The sequence below is a fragment of the Chinchilla lanigera genome, unplaced genomic scaffold (assembly GCF_000276665.1).
Source record: "Chinchilla lanigera isolate Chin_1 unplaced genomic scaffold, ChiLan1.0 scaffold00023, whole genome shotgun sequence".
Lineage (NCBI taxonomy): Eukaryota > Metazoa > Chordata > Mammalia > Rodentia > Chinchillidae > Chinchilla > Chinchilla lanigera.
In genome coordinates, this window is record NW_004955424.1 from 21,476,489 (window position 1) to 21,496,178 (window position 19,690).

At 36.3% G+C, this 19,690-nt stretch overlaps 1 protein-coding gene and 1 long non-coding RNA gene across 4 annotated transcripts in view; one reads left to right on the plus strand and one right to left on the minus strand.

Annotated features, from left to right (window-relative positions):
• Positions 1 to 19,690, minus strand: part of Ehbp1 (EH domain binding protein 1) — a 348,572-nt gene that overhangs the window by 325,016 nt on the left and 3,866 nt on the right. For both annotated transcript variants that reach the window (XM_005385727.1, XM_005385724.1), the window contains one exon: positions 576 to 717. The gene's annotated coding sequence lies outside the window, so the exon portion shown is untranslated. The remainder of the gene's footprint in view (positions 1 to 575; positions 718 to 19,690) is intronic.
• Positions 9 to 14,479, plus strand: LOC102015418. 2 transcript variants are annotated; one of them, XR_001234201.1, is made up of 4 exons: positions 9 to 470; positions 899 to 1,108; positions 8,642 to 8,684; positions 14,312 to 14,479. It is a non-coding gene; the product is annotated as an uncharacterized LOC102015418 (long non-coding RNA). The 2 variants fall into 2 exon arrangements; XR_261092.2 differs by having other exon boundaries at positions 15 to 470; positions 8,642 to 8,679.

The following is a 19,690-nucleotide window of genomic DNA, read 5'->3' on the forward strand; positions in this document are numbered from 1 at the left end:
CGCCGCCATTGGCCGGGCCCCCGCGCGCCCCACCCACCTCGGCGGCCCGGCCTTCGAGCAGCTGGAGCATTTCATTAGCAGATCTGCATGCCCATCACAAGGGCTCCACCCCCTGGTTCGCGGGGCGTTTTTCCCTCCGCGGAACGCAGCACAAGGTTTACCCTTCTCAAAAAAAACTGGGAGCCGCTGAGGAGGATCCCGCCCATTCTTCTGATTGGCTGAGAAAGGGAAGCGATGGGCGGGAGGAGTAAGGAGTGTTTATAGTGAACTGGAAGGTGATTGCCGAAACTGGCTGTCGATCAAAGGCGCCGCCGGTGCCAGACCGGGTTTCTGGCTCCTGGCGCGGGCAGCAGAGCTAGGGTCTCACGTTGCGGCAGCTTTGGGCCGGGACTGCTGTGGTTATCTCTCCTGTTCTCTCTTATCCTCGCCTAGAACCTGGGCGCGCCTACTCCGCCACCACTAACAACCAGGTTTTTAACACACACCGCCTTTTCTTTGACGAATTGTTCCTGGTTTTTTACCCCCCCTGGCAAAGTAATGATCTTGCCGGGTCCCCCAGCCCAAAACTCAGTCACCTGGTCCTTGAGGACCTTCAGTAAGACCGCGCTGGTTATAAAATGTTCACAGCAGTTTTCCTCGACGTGTCTCTGTACACTGGTCTCTCCTGTCGTTGTCTTTTTATCTTTTGGGTTGAACTGTAGCTGGATTTGGGAGTGGCTGGTAAAAAAAAAAAAAAAAAAAAAAAAACACGTTAAAGGCAAAGGAGAGGATGAAATAACCTAAAGAACGTGAGAGCAAGGGTACGTGGCCTTGTTAAGAGAGAAAATGAAAGCCATGGACATTCCCTCAAAGGCAGAAAATGCCCTACCACAAAACAAAAATTTGCTTTCCATTGTAGGTGGTTCACAGACCTCTGGCGCAGAAAAAGGCGAAGAATGAAATATTGGAGAAATCCTAATATTTGAAAAGTAAGCTGGATAAAGTGAAAAATAGACTGAGAATAAATAGAGAAGTAGGAGCGCCCAGCAAGCAATGTCCAAATAGTTGTGGGAAAGAGAAGGAAGCTAACCCATGACAACAAAATACACTGCTGACATCGGACAGCAAGGTGCGTAGACAAAGTAGTTTGAGCTGTATTGGTGTCTTATTCATTGGGAATATTCTTTGAGAGAAAAGGAACTTAGTGATGGGTGAGAGTTGACAACACCTGTAGTATTTGGGGCGAAAGAGTGACAGACAGATAATGATTCAGGAGAAATAAGGATAAAGGTAGAAAACTAAAATTCAATATCCAGTTCTGTTTCCACTTTCAATAAAGTGATCTAATAATACGATCAGAGTTTATCAGAGCATTTAATAAAATGTGAAACTAGTATTTGTTTTAAGTTCTACAGTATGACTTAATTCATATCTGTTGGAATAGAAAATATATTCTGTTGAGTATTTATGAAGCTGTATATGGTTTTTTGTGTTTCCATTCTTTGTACTTTTTCATGTTCAGTATAATAAAATTGAAAGAAAACAAACACAAGGTTCATTTATAGAGAAAAACATAGTTGTCACTTATTTTGCTATAGTTTTAATTCAAAATGCTAATAAAATAACCACATAATTGTTATATGGATTCTTACATTGTGTACATCATGAGCACTCTTGGATGTCCTTCCTGAATGGTTTAGTCACTGCAACCTATAGCCATTATGCTCTCAAACCGTAATATATTCTGCATCATTAATAGATTAAATGTACTTTAAATGGCTAATTTATAGAAATGGTCCTAAACTATGTTCATCCGTGTTGTACCTCAGAAACAATCCACATGAAAATTTAAAGGTTTTTGCATCATGTTTATTATTGCCCTTCATAACTCAAACTTTCCCTGTGGTCACTCTGGTTTCTTTTAATGCAGGTGGAGGCAGAAGTTGTAAAGAAATTATCTAAAAACAATGAATTTTAAATAACCCTCAAGTTGTAGGAAATTTCAAGAGACTGATAGTTTCTTACAAAACAACCTTTTTTTAAAAGGGAAATATTTTGTTGGATATAAACTCTATCTTTTCATTCTAGTCACCAAAGTAGCTAAGAGACCAAAGTGAGAATTGTTCACTGAATAAGTGAAGAAATCGAGAACAAACCTTGACATTATTCTACTGCTGAGCTCAAGTACATAGGCTGTCTCTTGGAACCTCCACACAGAGCAGCCTTTCCCCCATAGCACTTTTAAAAATAATCTATCTGCTAGCTAAATTTATCAAAGAATATATAAAATATTTTGAGATCATTTGGTCTGCTTAGGAGATAATTGGGAACCATCTATATAATGATCATATCAAACATTATTAATAATACATGAGTTACAGTCCCTGTACTGTTTCCAGAAGCAATATGCTCAGCATGTATGCAAGAAAGTAAGACGAATTACTTAACCTGAGATTCAGCTTCCTATTCTAGAAAGCCAGAATAGGATGGAATGTTGAAAAAGTTCTATTAACCTCACATACCTGCCACACAGTAAGTAGCCAAGTGGTAATTAATAGTATATGCTATTATGTTTAATAGCAAACAAAACAGGCAAGGAAAAAAAAAGGACCTTCAGGAATATTTGGGCAACACTTTGCTGGTACCAAACATCACTATCTGAAGGACGAAGATTCTCGAACACTATACTTACCATTATTCCTCTCCCATAATTTGGTACTAAGAGTGGAACACCAAGAATTTAGTTGAACTTAGGATTTTATAATAATTACTAAGAATTCACTTTCAATTCTTGTGACTATTCTTCATGTCATATGCTAGCTAGAATCTTTTGGCATGCTAGAAGCTACTTTTTCCTGAAGGTTCCATTTCTCCTACCTATCAGCATCTAACTCCTACTGACTCTTCTCCTTCCAGGCCTGCCTGTTTTTGTTTCTGTTCAGATTTTCTTTTTCAGATGTTTCTGTTCAGATTTCTAAATTCCCTACTTACTCAGGTCTCGATTTATCATTTCCTTCTGTCCCAGACTTACTCTGCATATAATAAGTAGTAACCTATCTTTTGTCTGTGCTTGTTGACTGAAAATTTTTATAGATATTTTTACTTTATCAGAAAATTCAACACTTAAAATAATTTCAATTTTGTGTTTAAATATCAAGCTTAAAATGAAGATAGGATACAGTGAGACAGGTGGAAAATGCCATCCAAAAACTTTTAAGTTTTCTCTGCCATGACAATTTGGAAAAAGAGAAATTCTTCTCAATGAAGTAGTTAATCCCTAAATGGGAGATTTTAGTCTATGAAATGCAGCCATAGTCGTGAATTATTATCTTTCTTGTTGATAAAATTCAAATCTTTGGGTTTTATAGTTCTCCCAATAAAAATTTTCAGAAGTATTATTGTGCAATTTAACTACTAGTAAAACTTAGTCCTGGTAATGAGATTTACTCCCAACAATAACACTGCAAGATTTTTCATTGTTTTTTCCAGTTACCATAGCAGTTATATTATACACAACAATATTGGTGCAATTTATAACTGCTAATGAAATTGTTTGAAACCTGTAGCCAACAAATTTAGTTCCAGCAATTCTACAGAAAATTTTGCAACCTTAAAAACTTACTGTGGCAAACTAATACTTTTTAAAATTTTAACTATTGCTTTTTGTAGTACATTTCCAGGTATTTCCTTTTATCCTATGGCTTTTGTTCTCCACCACAGCGTCAGACACCCTTAGCATAGCATCCACCCTTATTTAGTTAGATTTTGTTCAATGTTGCAGGAAAGGACTACAATAAAATGTAGAAAAATAGGATTTTTTTCTTGGCTTTTGAGTTTCAAAACCTTTCCCTTTGGGAAAGAATGATATAGAATGCAACTATCAAACTGCATTGTTCTGTACAACAGTCTTTAACCACATGTGGCTATTGAACATTTGAAATGTGGCTAGTCTAAATTGAGATATACCTTAAGTATATAATGTATGCTGAGTTTGAAGACTTATGCAGTGTAGAAAATATAGAGTATTTAATTTTCAAAAATTTACTACAATAAAAGACACCTTGCCATCAGTCCCTTTCAAAATACTCCCCCCCCCCACACACACACACACACACTTTGAACACAGTTATCCCATCATTTTTGCCACTTTATAAAGCAGTTCTGGAAGTCCTTTGTCATGATTATCTTTAGTCAGGCTGTCATGGCTACTTCGATGTTCTGAATCAATTCAAAAACGTTTGCCTTTCACAGTCATTTTCACTTTGGGGAAGAGCCAGAAGTCACACAGTGCCAGATTTGGTGAATAAGGCAGATGAGGTCACACTGCAGTGCTTTTATAAGGTTCCCTTTCCATTTGATGGCACATGGCAGCAGCATTCACTATATTTTTGATCACGTCTTGTAAAAACATTCATAAGAGAAGACTTTCAGAGCTGCATCAGAAAGTGGCAAGAACAATGAAATAAATGTGTTTGAAGCAATGGGACATATTCTGAGGGAGATTGATGGAAATGTGTGTTTTACTGTAATAAATATTTTAATTTGAACATTCACCACATATTTTGATCTCTCCTTGTAGTATATAAAAGTATATCTTCTTAATAATTTTATATTGATTACATGTTAAAATTGTAACATCTTCAATTTACTAGGTTACATAAAAACAAAATTAATTTCACTTGTGCCTTTTCTTTTTTAATATAGCTACTAGAAAAATGTAAGTTACATGTGTGGTTTACACTATATTCCTATTAGATATCACTAGTGTAGACAATAATAAAACTGGCTTTCACAGAGAAGAGAAATAGATTATTTAAACTGAAAGGGGAAAAATAAAGTGGGATGGAATGGAATGAGAGCCTGATGCTAGTAGATCCCCAGCTATAGGATCTGAACTCACCCTATTCTGGTACAAGTTTTGGAGGGAGGTAGTCAAAATATCAGGGTCTATCTGAAGGAGCTGAAAGATACAACATTTTTCTTGTTAGTGCCCTGAGGATGTGGTAAGCACATTAAGAGAGGAAAAAACTGGGCCATGCATCTAGACTAGCCAAGACTTTATAGAGCGGCAGAGTCCAATAGAACTTCCTCTGATGGGCTGGTATGGTAAATAAAAGAGCAAATGCTTCATCTCCTTCCCCTGACATCCTTATGTTATGTAATCGTCCTCCTCCCTTTTCTCCTTAGGGAGATGCAGTCCCTAACAAATTGATTGATTGTTAGCCACCCTTTGTCAGAGCTAGAGAAAGAATTAGATGTACTAACAGAAAAATGAAACTGTTTCTTGCAAACTTGAATTTTTTAAATTGATAGTTACACCTGCAATATGACCTTAAGTGATAACACTAATGAAAGACATAAAAGCGTATGCTTATTCTTTTAAAAGGTATCTCCCCCACCCCATTCATTACAGGACTCAATTTCTTTGGTTGACTTAGAAAGCTTAGAAAAACTGCATTATTAGGGCCAGGGATATAGCTCAGTGGCACAGCACCTGCCTGGCAAGCATGAGGTACTGGGTGCAATTTTCACTACAAAAAGAAAAAACTGCATTAGAAAACCATCTTTCAACTAAACACAAGGTATTCCTTTGTGAAATTGTTTCTGTCCCAGTTAGTTATAGATGAATCTTTGAAGTTAGTCGTAAGAAAGTTTTGCATTTGAACCTGAGAAGGCACAACTCAGAACCTCAACTATATGCTAAAACCTCAGTTTTCTCTAGCTCCATACCATCTAGGAAAAACCAACTTAGACCTTTTGGTAAAGGGAAAGGAGCATCCTTGACTTCCTGGAAATTCAGCAAGAAGCAGAAATAAGTCTACAGATGCCCTCCATTGATGATGATTCAGCAGGGTTGGCTGTTGTCCCGCCAGGAGCAACATAGTGAATGACCACTAAGGCCTTAGAAACCTTTAGGAATATATCCTAGACAGTAATGATATTCAAAATGTAGATACTTGGCAACATAGCATAGGCATTAATCAGAATGGATGACAACCACAAACACTGGCCTAGTCATCCCATTATATATCAACCAAATAGCCGCCGACTCTAGAGTACCCTTTTTAGTCTGTAATATCCTCTCAGTTCCTCCCATGCAGATTACTCAAGATAATTTCATGGTGGTAAGGTCCCAGCCTACAAATGTTGCATATGTCAAAGTAAATGCAGCTATCAGAGATAATTTATACATTGCAAATTCTAATAAGTGGGTCATTACTAGGATTATTGCAGTGAATGTCTCATTTGGAATTGGGAGCCCTTTCTGAGAAAGTCTTTGGTAAATTCTGTAAATCCATCTCCTGTAAAAAAACAGTAGAGATTCTTGACCAAGCCTTCTTGGTCAGTTTCTATGAAATGTTAAAAGCCTTTGATGAATTATAAGGGGAAGACTGACCTTATATTCATTTCTTCCATTTTCAATAATTGGAAAAAGTCCAAAGTAACCAGAATTAGCATCCAGCCAGTATTTTCCTCTGAATAATCTTAGGATGTCTATATTTAGTATGAACAAAGTAATATACTCAATATTTTCTTTAATTAAAGACTACACAGGAATGGCAAAGAAAAACCAGTGGTAATTTGCACCCTTGGATGGCACCAAATACCTCGCATGTGGTGTTAAATCAAAACATTTGCATCTGAAGCAGATCAAAACACAGCAACCTGAAATCGGGGAGAGCCCCACTTAACAGGGCACTTGGCATGAGCGGAGGGAAAGTAACCCTGTTGCGGAAGCTGGTCCCGGGTGAGCAGAGCTGAGAGATTAACCCAGCTTGCAGGAGGTAGTACAAACTCACGCATAGTTTGGCAGTCTTCTGGGCAGGACAAGAGAGGCAAAGGCAATGATATGGGAACCAGAAAAGCTGTTCGTTCTTGTCTCTCTTAAATCACCCAATTAGTGACTGGGCTTTCAGTGAGCAGATTGTAGTCAGCTAAGCAAAGAAATTTTCATGAGAGTTGCTGGCTATTTCTTCACATTCTGTTGCAACTTTTGGATGCTATTTTTAAATATAATGCATTATTGCTCTCTTCTGGAAAAGGTATTCAAGTAAGCAAAGGATAGGTCTTTGTGCCATGGTTCAGTCTTCAAAAGAAATCCTGATATATTGAATATTAAAAACAATGATACTTTGTCCCTGAACTTAGTTTAATCTATTTTAGACTCCAAATTGTATTGTATTGAGCTACACCTTTTGAAAAAGCCCCAAAAAAACAAGATCTGAAAATAGCTGAATCCAATTCAGAAGTGCTCTTAATACTCTTTTCTTTTTTTTTTTTTTTTTTTTTGGCTTTTGAGACAGGTTTTCGCTATGCAGTTCAGACTGATCTTGAACTAACTTTTAACCCAGGCTGGCCTTGAACTCACAACGATCCTCCTGCCTCAGCCTCCCGAGTGCTGGGATGACAGGCATGCACCACCGTGCCTGGCCCTATTTCTCATTTCAAAAACATATAAGAACATCTTTTTCCCACTTAAATGTAAAAGACTATTGTACTTGTGCCTCTTTTTAACACCTGCTAAAATAGGTATGTTTAAAATTCATAACGTGGTCATTTTTAAAATATTTACTCCTTGAACAACAAGAACAGGGAGCACACTGTTGACTGTCCAACTTCTTTTATTCTTAATGCACACTTCCAATCTATTCAGAGTTAGTTTGTTCACAACTGTTCAAGCTAGTCCCAAGCTATTCTGTTCAAATTCGTCTTCTCCAGCTGGCAGCACAGTTTGTAAAATAATGATTAATAAAATTCAGCCACTGATAAATATCATAACTTGTCATTTTCCCTCATAGATGTCCTCCATTGCAACGTGAAATTGTTGCACTACATGTGTGACAATGTTGTTTAACACCATATATCTTCTCTTTCTCCCTCTCTCCCTCTCTTCCTCTCTCCTCTCTCTCTTTCTCTTTCTCTGCCCCTCTCTCTCTCCTGAGAATTGAACTCAGGGCCTTTGCACTGAGCAACAACCCCAGCCTTTTTTATTTTTCTTTTGAGACAGAGTCTCAGATACTGAATTTTGTGGGCTGGGCTTGAATTTGAAGAGTGCTGGGATTGCAGGTGTGTACCTCCCCACACAGCTTAGCTTTCGTGGTAGCCAAGAATTTTATTTCATAAAAAATTTTGCCAATATTTCTTTCTGTTTTCTGTTAATTAAATCTTACTTTCAGCTTTTCTTTGGTATGGGGAATCAAACTCAGGTTCTCACACTTGCCAGACAGGCGCTGTCACTGAGCCATATCCCCAGCTTCAGCTAATTTTTTAAGCTTTAAGACAACCAGGAAATTTGTGTCTGCTTTTGCTACAGGTAGTATAACTCTGAATAAGAACTTTGTGGTTTTGATTTTCTTTGAAATTGTCAATGAAAAGTCCATTCCCTTATGAACAAACATTTAATTATTGTTAAACTCAAGGCATTGTGCTAGGTATTGGTAACAGTACATCAAAAGAAACAAATTTCCGTGCCCTCCTGGAATTCACATTTCTCATCAATTAAAAAAAACTAGTTAGTGTTTGCCAGTAACCATTACATTCCTAAAAGTTGCATATGAGTTCCAGGGATGTGTTCATCAGATTGTTGGGCTGTATTTAATAGATTGTAGATCATCTCTCTCAGACAAGGTAATTTCTCTTTTTGTTTTTTCTTTTGTGACAGGGTCTCACTATATACTGCAGACCATCTCCAAACTTGAAGTAAGGTGACTATCCTTTATTTAATGACACAAACTCTTACTGAGAAAGTGTATTAATGATGATATATTGGGGGAGTAAAATTAGCAAATCACTCGTTCAATAAGATCCAACTTGCAAATTTATATTATTATACTTCTTTTTCTGTCTTTTCTTTCTTGTTTGTCTTTTTTCTTTCTTTCTTTGTAGCTGCTTGTGCAAAGTCTCATATAGAATTATATCTATATTTGACTGGAGTCCTGTTTATTTATTTATTACTTAAGTTGTAGTATTTAAATTACTATTTTATCATTATTTTCATACTTCACCAAACATGTCAGAAACCATGACCCATCTTTTAAAATAATGGCTATAAGGCAACTACTATAGCTAAAAACGCAAAATTAACACATGCAAAAATTTAAATTAAGCCAGGTGTGGTGGCACATGCCTGTAAACCCAGTATTTGGGAGGCTTACATAGGATGATCAAGAGTTTGGAGACGGTCTGCACTATATAGTGAGACCCTGTCACAAAAGAAAAAACAAGAAGAGAAATTACCTTGTCTGAGAGAGATGATCTACAATCTATTAAATACAGCCCAACAATCTGATGAACACGTCCCTGGAACTCATATGCAACTTATAAGAATGTAATGGTTACTAGAAACTTAATAGGGTTGTAATAAAAACACTCGGGGCCAGGGATATAGCTCAGTGGCACAGAGCCTGCCTGGCAAGCTCAAGGCCCTGTGTTCAATTCCAGACACAGACAAAAAAAAAACCTCACTTCAAGAAAAACACACTCATCCCATATGACTGCCCTTTTGACTGCTTAAAATAATTATCAAAAAATTAAAAAACAAAACCTACTTTCATTGCATTTTACTCATAAATTTTAGCTCTCTTCCTAGATATTCTTAGAGGTAAATTAAAAGTTGATTTTTCTATGTGTTTTATGATTTTCAAAATGTAATATATATATATTTGTATAAATATATATGTATATACATGAAAGCACAAGAAATATACAAGTAAATTTATATTGGTATAAAGATTAGAAGGGATTCTTTTTAAAAAAAACCTTTAATTTTAGCAATAAAAATAATGATTAAAATTGTATAGTTGGAGTTTTAAATTGAAGATATTGTTTAAGTCATCATTATGTACTCTTTAAAATGTTCTCTCACTTTCTAAAAGCTTTTTTCATCTATAGTTTCTGGTTATACATCATACTTAATTGATAAAAAGAGAAAATTCTCCTTAAAATCAATCCATTCCTGCATATCTAATGTGTTCTATTTCTGGATCTATTCTGCCCATTGACATTCTCCAGTTTGGAGATTAAATAAAGCATCTTCTTTCAAAAAACATTCTATCCCTAGGAATATCTTCCATATGTTATGTAATTAAAAGAAGGATGAGTTCCCATTGACACTTTTTATGGGCTTGAATCCCTTTAGGATCACGAATTTCATGGTTCTGGTAGGCATATTCCCTATCATCCTCCAATTCTGGCTGTTTGGCTCCCTTCCTATATTCATATTTTATATGGAAGATTCTTCTCGCTGCTTCAGTGTCAAATCAGGTGACTCAAATAATCAAATATTTATTAAGTGCCTACTATGTGCAGGAAAGTGTTGAATTTAAGAAATACATAAGCCAAAGTTGAAGACCTTAAGAAAGTTAAACTTACTTCAGAGAAAAACATATAGGCTATAGATATAAACTATGTCAAATGTGATATCTTATAAGTTAGTCAAAGAACAGTTTGCTATTGTTTGGGTCTTTACTGTTCTCCCAGGGTCCAAGTATTAAAGGCTTTGTCCCTAGTGTGACAGTATTCAAAGATATGGAGCCTTTAGGAGGGGAAGACTAGTGGGAGGCCTTTAGAGCATTGAGCGCACACCCTTGAAAGGACCTGTGCAATACCATTCCTCTCTGAGTGGTTTTGATCTGACAAGAAGTCCTGCCATAATGTGCTGCCTTGTCCAAAAGCAATAGGACCAACTGATTATAGACTGAAACCTTCAAAACTGTGAGTCAAAGAAAATCTTTTCTCTGCATACATTGATTTTCTCAGGTATTTTTTATAGCACTGCAAATCTGACTAACGCACAATCTATAATGAAGCTAAAAGATATATAAAAAGTCCATTATTTCCTTGTAATTCTAAAGACTCAAGCCAGTGATGGTAAAGCACATAGAGCATAGAATGAAGCTGAAGTTGAGAAAACTGGGTTACTGTTGCACCTTCACTATTTACTAATTTTGTCATCCTAAGAATGTATGTGGCTTCTCTGGGTGGAGGAAAAAAGGGTATAGGTAGGACACACACACACACACACGAGACATATATGAGACATGTATATGTATGACGTGATATATGTAACATCTATATATATACACATACATATATGAAGTCATATATAAGATACACACACATTCCAAGTTAAGCCAAGCAGACAGAATAGTATATAGAATTTTGGGGCTATTGATAGACTTCCTAGGAAAGACAACCTCTTTCCTCTGGAATTGGTAGCTACGAAGGTGGATATTCTGCTACGAGGGACTCTCCTGGAGTAGGCCCATCTGATAAAAAACCCAAACAGAAGAAGTGAAGATACAAAGTAGAGAAAGAGAAGTTTCATTTGCCTCATCTGTAAAATGGGAAATAGGAGCATAATTGTGGGCTACCTGGAGGTGAAGCTGGAAGAAATAAGCTCTTAAGACACCTTTCAGGTTTAATTATGTAATTTAAAGAAATAGCTCCCCCTAACACATATATACATGTGTGTGAAATAAAAAAAAGCTCATAAGAGTGTCTCTACATTTATTTTCATTGTGATAATAGAGTTTTTGCTGCCTTAAGAGAGTTTTTTTCCCACAGTTGGGGCTATCTGTGATGACTTTTGTCTGGGTTTCATTTTCTAATTGACCAAAAATTGAAAGCATATAATCACAATTGCCATGATGAACGTGAAGGCAGATGAGTGATGGTTAGGAACATGGAAGATACTACATGTATAAATTCCAAACTTAATTGTTTATACCACAGGCTAAAAGATCATAAGATAAATTTAAATACATTAAAGAACATATTGCTGGGCTGGGGATCTAGCTCAGTGGCACAAGCGCCTGCCTGGCAAGTGCAAGGTCCTGAGTTCAATTCCCAGTGCCAAATAAATAAATAAATAATTGTTTTTTCTAAAGAATATTATTTATAACCTCAATGAATTTCAGTGGCAATCCAGCCCAAGGGTTCAATCTTTTTTCCCCAATACTGATTGGATTGGACTCGGGGCCTTCACATTGGGCTATATTCCCAGGCTTCTTAATTTTTATTTTACATGTTGAGACAGGGTCTTCTTAAGTCACTAAGTTGCCTAGGAAAGACTACTACTTGTGATTCTTCTGCCTTGGCCCCCCAAAGTGCTAGCATCACAGGCATCACACCACCATGCCTGGCTATCAGTCTCTTCTAGTACAAATGCCATGTTTGCTTTAATCCTTTTAAGAGAGAGACACCTATGATTTGCAATTATTTCTTTAATGTTTCTGATGATTAAAGAGTACACAAATATCCATCTAAAAATTACCAGAAAATGGATCATCAACCTAAATGGTAACTAAAACTAGAAACTCTTAAAGGAAAACAGGATCTCGGGCTTGGAAGTGGTTTTTTAGAGATGATAGGAAAAACATGAACAAAAAAGAAAAAATAGATAAACTGGACTTCATAAAAAATTTAAAATTTTGTACTTTAAAGATACCATCAAGAAAATGGGAAAAAAGATCAGCATCAGTGGAACATATTTGCAAATGATATATCTGATAAGAGGTATTTAGAATATATAAAAAGCATTATATTTCAACAATACACATGTTATCCAATTTAAAAGTTAGCAAAGAATTTCAATAGACATTTCATCAAAGAAGATTCATAAATGACCAACAAGCACAAAAGATGCTTATGATCATTTTGTTATAAGAGAAATGGAAATGTAAACTACTTTTTACCCACTGAAGTAGCTTAAAATCAAAGATAAGCAAAACTAAGTGTTGCTGAGGGTGCAGCAAAATTGGAGCTTTCATATATTACTGGTGGGATTGTAAAAAGGAACAACTTAGGAAAATAGTTCGGCAGCTGCTCAATATGGTAACCATAGTTATTATATGGCTCAGCAATCTCACTTCAGGCAAATACTCAGGGGAAATGAAAGCTTATGTCCACACAAAATTTGTGCATGTGTATTCTTAGCAGCTTTATTCAAAAAAGCCCAAAACTAGAAACAATCCAAATTCCATTGGCTGATGAATGGATAAACAAAATATGGTATATCCAGGCAATATAATATTATTCAGCAATAAAAATGATGTATTGATTCTTACTGCAACACATTTGAACCTTGAAACATATATTAAATGAAAGAAACCGATGATGGGAGACAACATATTATATGACTCTTTATGTAATGCGCATGATAGACAAATTCAGAGACAAAAAATAGATTACTGTTATCAGACATTTGGGGAAGAGGCTTTTCGGGAATGACTTAATGGGCATAGTTTCTTTTTGAAATGATAAAACTGCTTTAAAATTACATAATGATGGTTGCATAACAATATATTATAAGTTACTTAACTGTACACTTTAAATGACTGGTATCTTTGGTATTTCACTCATATCTCAGTGAAGCTCTTATTTTAAAAGTAAAAGAATATTAGAAACCAATCACTAATCAAAGGTACTTGTTCATAGTCATAGCCACATTTAATTAAAGGTATGAGACAACTGAATATTCTGGAAGTTCTGCAAAATATTCTAATACAAAAGTTTTAAGTGCCAATATTCCTTCTATTTAGAGTTTGGAGACTTGGATTTTATTTTTTTCCTACACCCCAACCTGCAGTCTAAAAGCAGCCATTTAGGTTTAACACCCTTCTGCTTATACATCTTTAAAATTAAGGCACTGGATTAGGAGATTTCAGTGGGAGAGCTAAGGAAGTCTGGAGGAATTGAGGGGCAAATATTGTTGGTTGTCTCTTGATACCCATTCTCCTTTTCTTTTCTAGCAAAAAGAACCCCAATTTCCAGCTGACGCACTTCCACTCAGCTAAAGACCTACCCACCTCTTTTCCAGCTAGAAGGGGCTAAATTTTGTCTAAATCTTGTGTGTAACTTCCAGGAAATTTCCCTCAAGCGAGGGAGTGTCTCATCCCTGTCACTCCATCCTATTGATGGAATGTGGATGTGTTGGATAAAGGTGTAGCAACTACGTTAAAAAATGAGGATGTCAATGGCAAAGTAGTGAGCTGGAGGAAGTCTGGTTACCTCACAGATTTGTAGAGCCATTGCATTTACCCCAAGCTGCTCATCTTACTACTCTTCTTTTATATGAAACAGAAATGATCACATAAGCCAGTGGTGGCAAACCTACCACATCTGTGCCACAGCAGGCTGTTTGTTATCACTGAAAGCTCTAAAAGGTTTGCCATCACTGACACAAGCCATAGTTATTTTGATTTTTTACATGTTATATGTAAAATTACTCAGTTCTAACTGATAAAACACCGGGCTTATGAAAAGTAGAAAGAAAAAGGTAACTTAGATTGCCTTGAAGGAGAGTTTACTCTGTCAAAGCCTTTCTTTCTAGATGGGAGAATTTTATTAATCAACCAAAGAAAACACAATGGCTCTTGATTTGATCTTTCCAAAGTTCGTCAACAATGGCAAACATCTAGGACCATATGAATATTTGCCATCAGTGCACCTGCCTCCTCTCCCTGGCATTTTCCTATTAGCTGAGATCAACTGGGAAATTCCAAACACTGTGAGTTTCAAATTTGATTAGTTTCTAGGGAAAGGGCAGCATCTTTCTATTGAAACAGATTTCCAGAGGGACTCCTTTGTTTGGTTTATTCCATTTTCCTAACCTTGACTAAATCTGTATAGTTAATTTAAACATTAAAGGAAGTAAGAAGAGCTCTTAGTATCTGAAGTTGTGCCACATGCCTGTAATCTCTGCACTCTGGAAGGCTGAGGCAGGAGAATCCAAGTTTGAGCCCAGGCTGGATAATTTAGCAAGATCTAATGTCAACATTAAAAAAAGAATTAAGGCAGGGTGTGGTGGCACACCTGTGTGATCCCAGTACTTGGGTGGCTGAGGCAGGAAGATATCTGTGAATTTGAGGTCAGGATGGGCTACATAATGAGTTCAAGGTCAGCCTAAACTACATAATGAGACCCTGTCTCAAAACAAAACAAAACAAAAAAGAGTTAAAGATGTAGGCCTAGGTTTAATCCCCAGTACAAAGAAGAAGCAGGAGAAGGAGAAGAAGTAAAAGGAAAGGAGAAGGAGGAGATGGAGAAAAAGAAGAGAGAGTAGCCCCTAACAAGTGGTGGTTTAAAAACCATTCATTCTTGGTTACTATAGCATTATGTGGCTTTATAACTAGTCAGTATTTGCTCATACTCTTATAACTATTTAAAACTATTCAATTTGAATATTTTTTTAAAAACACATACACTTCACCATCTCCAGCTAGACTTTTTCTACTACCCTAAAGAGAGACCAAAGGCTCCATCTACTAGTGGTATGCTGTAGGTGACTGTTTTAACAGTCTAAAATTGTTTCACAATTTCCTAGATTCCTAAAAGATGTCACAGTTCATCTGCTCTAATAGCAATGTGATTGAAAACCAAGTTTATCACAGTTCTATTACAAATCAAGAATTGTAAAAACATTGATGAAAATCATGCTAAACAGTGAAATATGAAAGAAGAGAGAATCCTTTTTCTTACATCCTAAAATTAAAAATATTTACTTTTTTTAGTAATAGCTATAAATATTTTCTGTGTATACTTTATTATTCCTACATTAAGAACTAAAACCACACTCTAAGCACCAGAAATTAAAATGCAATAAAATGATTTAATCAGGAAAAAGCCAGGATTTGGTAATGCTATAATCATAATATAGCCAGAAATTTTGGACCCATTAATAAAAATAGACACAATTGTAAAAAAAATTATTTCAATAATAGCAAAGATTTCATTGCAGAAGTATGTGTCAAACAGATTCTGAAATAGCTTCTTTTTGTTGTTTTGTTATTATTGTTGGTGTGGTTCCGGGGGTCGAACCCAAGTTACTCTACCACTGAGCTACATCCCTAGTCCTATTTATTTATTTATTTATTTATTTATTTATTTATTTATTTAAATTTTGTGACAAGGTCTCTCTAAGTTGCCCGAGTGGAATTTGAACTTGCCATCCTCCTACCTCAGCCATCCCAAAGCATTATAGACCTGTGCCACTGTGCCCTACGCCTCTTATTTTTTATTTCCATCATGCTTGACTTTTTTTCTACTGAGGTTACATGTGCTATTATTTATTTCAACAGTTCCTTAAGGAAGCGCTGAGGTTTCTGCATTGCTGTGATCTCTGGGCTGCTGAGTGATTTGAGTCTTATTGCATTGAAGAGTCCCCTTCAATAAAAATGACCACAGACCCTGAAATGTTCACATTTTTTTAATCTGTGACTCCTTAATGATTATTCAAAACTAATGGGTTTCAAGTAGGAGGAAAAGCAAAGTGATAAAGAAAATAAAATAATGTGTTTGAAACACAGAAGATTCTCAGTAACTGCTGATTTCCTTCATTTTGTCTCTTCTGAGGAGATCACATACAGAATCGTTGATTAAATTAACAAAGTTAATATGTATGGGAGGAGATAGCATTAGCCACTTGTGCTATCTGGAATGTCTAATTTATAGTCCAATATTAAATTACTTTCTTCAGAAAGCTCTCTGAAGTTAACAATCGGAGCCCAAGAAGAGAATTTCTTTCTAAAAAATCCAATACTGGTTATATCACTTCACTGCTTTTGTGAGAGTCACTTTCCAATTAAAAAGAAAACTGTAATCTTTTCCAGAGTCTACTTGTCCATAAAAGTCCCTCTGTTCTTTCTAGGGTAAGACATCTAGTAGTCTCTGTACTTATTCACTATGGTAAAGAGGCCATCTAACATCTCATTGCATTTGAAACTTTGGCGGTAACCACTTTGGGACTGACTCACTCCTACTATCTCTCCTCAAATCTGTTCAGCCCCATACTTTATAAGGACACACTAATTCTTATCTCCTTGATCTTTCCATAGTTCGTCTGTGCAGATTCTAGGAGCCTGTAGAGGGCTCTACAAGGGAATATTGTCTGTCTTTGTACTGGAACCCTACAAACCATGTCCAGAACATGGCTGGCCTCTGGTATGTGGGTTGCTAGAACATTCTACAAATTTTTTTAAAAAAATTAAAAAGAGGAGAACTAAGGGAATTCACAGGAAAATTAACACACCATGTCACAAATGTATTTTTGTTGAATCTAGGTAGAAATACCCAGAAGATAGGGCAGATAACAAGTGGCTACCTGGAATTCCTAAACAGCTTATATTTCCACACAGAGGGGAAATTCACACGTTAATTCACATGCTCACTCACGCATTAACTAAGAAACAGGACCTCTACTGATATTGCTGGGTTTTTCCTCACATCCCTTTTGCCTTGCTAAAGGACTGCCCATCAGCCAACAGTGGGATGGGCCAAAGGCAAAGCAGTTGTTTCTGATTATTTCCAGTCTTTGAAGCAAGGCAAGTTCACCTCTCTATCTTCCCATAGGAGGATTGCTTTTGATTTTGAAAGGAAAAGGAGCACTTAAATAAAAAATTTATATTTTGTAAAGAAAAGAAGTGAGTACAGAAAAACAGCATTTAGAACTGGAAGGGGTCTTGGTGAATATTTAGTTAAATCTTTTTATTAGTGAATAAAGAGAAGAGACATAACAGTGATGTGTGTTTGCTTTAGGTCCAAAGAGCTAGAAGACAAGAGACAGCATAGAATGGTGGATGGATCATGGGTTTTGTAGCCCCCAGTGGTACTAGTTAATGTTTGTTCATTCATAAAGTGAGGATAATAGGACTAGAACAGTGGCAGCATATTTATTATTGGCATCGCGGTGGAGTATTTTGATCCTATTCTTGTGCAGTACACTGCACCTTTAATAAAGCTGGCCAAAATATTCAAACATTTGGTTAAAATATGAGATTGCAAATAAAATAAATTGTGTGTAACATCAAATAAGGTTTTAAAACCAGTCATTCATCATTAATATCTAGTCTGGACAATATCTAGTCTTTTTTTAATACCTAGTCTTTTTATATAAAATAAAACGTTTCACTGTTCTCAGTGACTTTAGCTGTTTTCAGATACATGCAGCTAAGTACAAAGAGATGTCACAAGGGACTTTTTATCTGCAGTGCAGAGAGCAATACAGATACAATTTACATTGGAACTTGCCGTTAGCTCCATATGGCATGTATTCATCATTTAGTGGGTTCAGTGCCCTATCTTGAGGGCTTCAGCGATCAGAGTAGAAACTCACTATTTATGGCTACACTGAAAATATAAGGAGAGGAAGAGGTGAAGAAAATCTGCAAAACTTGGTCCTAGAGTTAGGAATACGGTAATAACATTGACCTGTTCAGGAGTAGCTGCCTCTGTCCTAAAGAATAGGTAAAATGCAGAGGACAGGAGGTGTATTATTTATGGATTGCAATCATGCATGCTATTCTTGGCTGTCCCACAAAGGGCTTGACTGTGGTTAAATGTAGAGCTGCCTTCCTTTTGTTCAGCACAAAGCCTCACCCACACCGGGCAAGTGAGCATTTCTAGTGACGTGTGATCACTTGGTTTGTGTGAACAACAGAAATTGCTCTCAAAAGTCAAATTAAGAGTTAAGCAATCCCCTTAAAGGGGGAGGATGGAGAGAAAAACACTGTCTTCTCCTGTTCCTACTGAGAGTAAAGTGACGAGTTCTCCTCTTGCATTGGAAAGTCAAAGAATGAGTCTCTTTGTACAAAAAGAATTTTTATCTTCTTCCAATTTGTTGCTTCAAAAGATTATATAAATCTTCTAAGCTAGAAGAATCTGATCTTTTATCCTTCAGTCATCATGATGATCTCAGTGATAGGAAAGAGGGGATTCTGAAGAGTCCCTCTCTATCCTTCTATCCCCAATCATAATAGTATTTATTTTTACTTTTATTAGCACATGTTTGCAGTACATAATGATTACATTCACTGCGGGAAATCAGTGCATGTACATAACACATTTCAATTCTACTTTTTCCCTTCCCTCCACCTCCCCCCTTTTGGTGCATAATTTATTATCCAAATCCCTGTTTATCCTAGTAGCTAATACCATTTTACTTTTTAAAAATGTTTTTTGCAGTACAGCTTTTACACTTTGTTCTGAGTCTCTACCTCACTCTCATTGTTGAGAAATTTACAAAAAAAAAATTTTTCCACTAGTAAAGAGACATTGAGTTTTGTAAGATCCTCACTTCAGGTACTAGATACCCCTGAGAACCTTAGTATAAAAAACCAGAATGTTAGGAGAGCCGAATAGGGAAAATGGGATAAAAAGAATGCAAAAGAAAATGTGAATACTGAAGTAAATTTATTAAAATAGTGATAAAATCTAAAATTTATTAAGTACATGTGCCAGTGATGTAAAATTTGCATGGGAAAACAAAACAACACCACCATCAAAAAAACCCTTCTCTCCTGTTTTCAGGGTAATATCACTTTGGCTTTCTGGAGAAGTTATAGTATTGTAAACTTTTCACACTGATGTGAGTTACAAAAACAGCAGGACCAGCCAACAGGATTCTTGAGCTAATTGATAGGTATGATATTGGTGCTGTTGTTAAGTTGATTTCCTATTACTTGGGAATCAATGAAACCAGGCTAAAGTGTGAAAAGGAACACCATAAGATTTAGCGTATGCTGAGAAAGTACAAAGTGCACAGGCCTTGTGGTCAGAAGTTAGGGCTTAGAGTCCAGGCTGAATCTTACTAGCAGAGTGGCCTTGACTAAATGAGTCTCTCTAAGGCTCATTACTTTCAGTGTTACAATGAGTCTAATATTGTCTTTTTTTTTTTTTTTTTTTTTTTTTTTTTTTTTTTCAGTTTTTCTCCAGT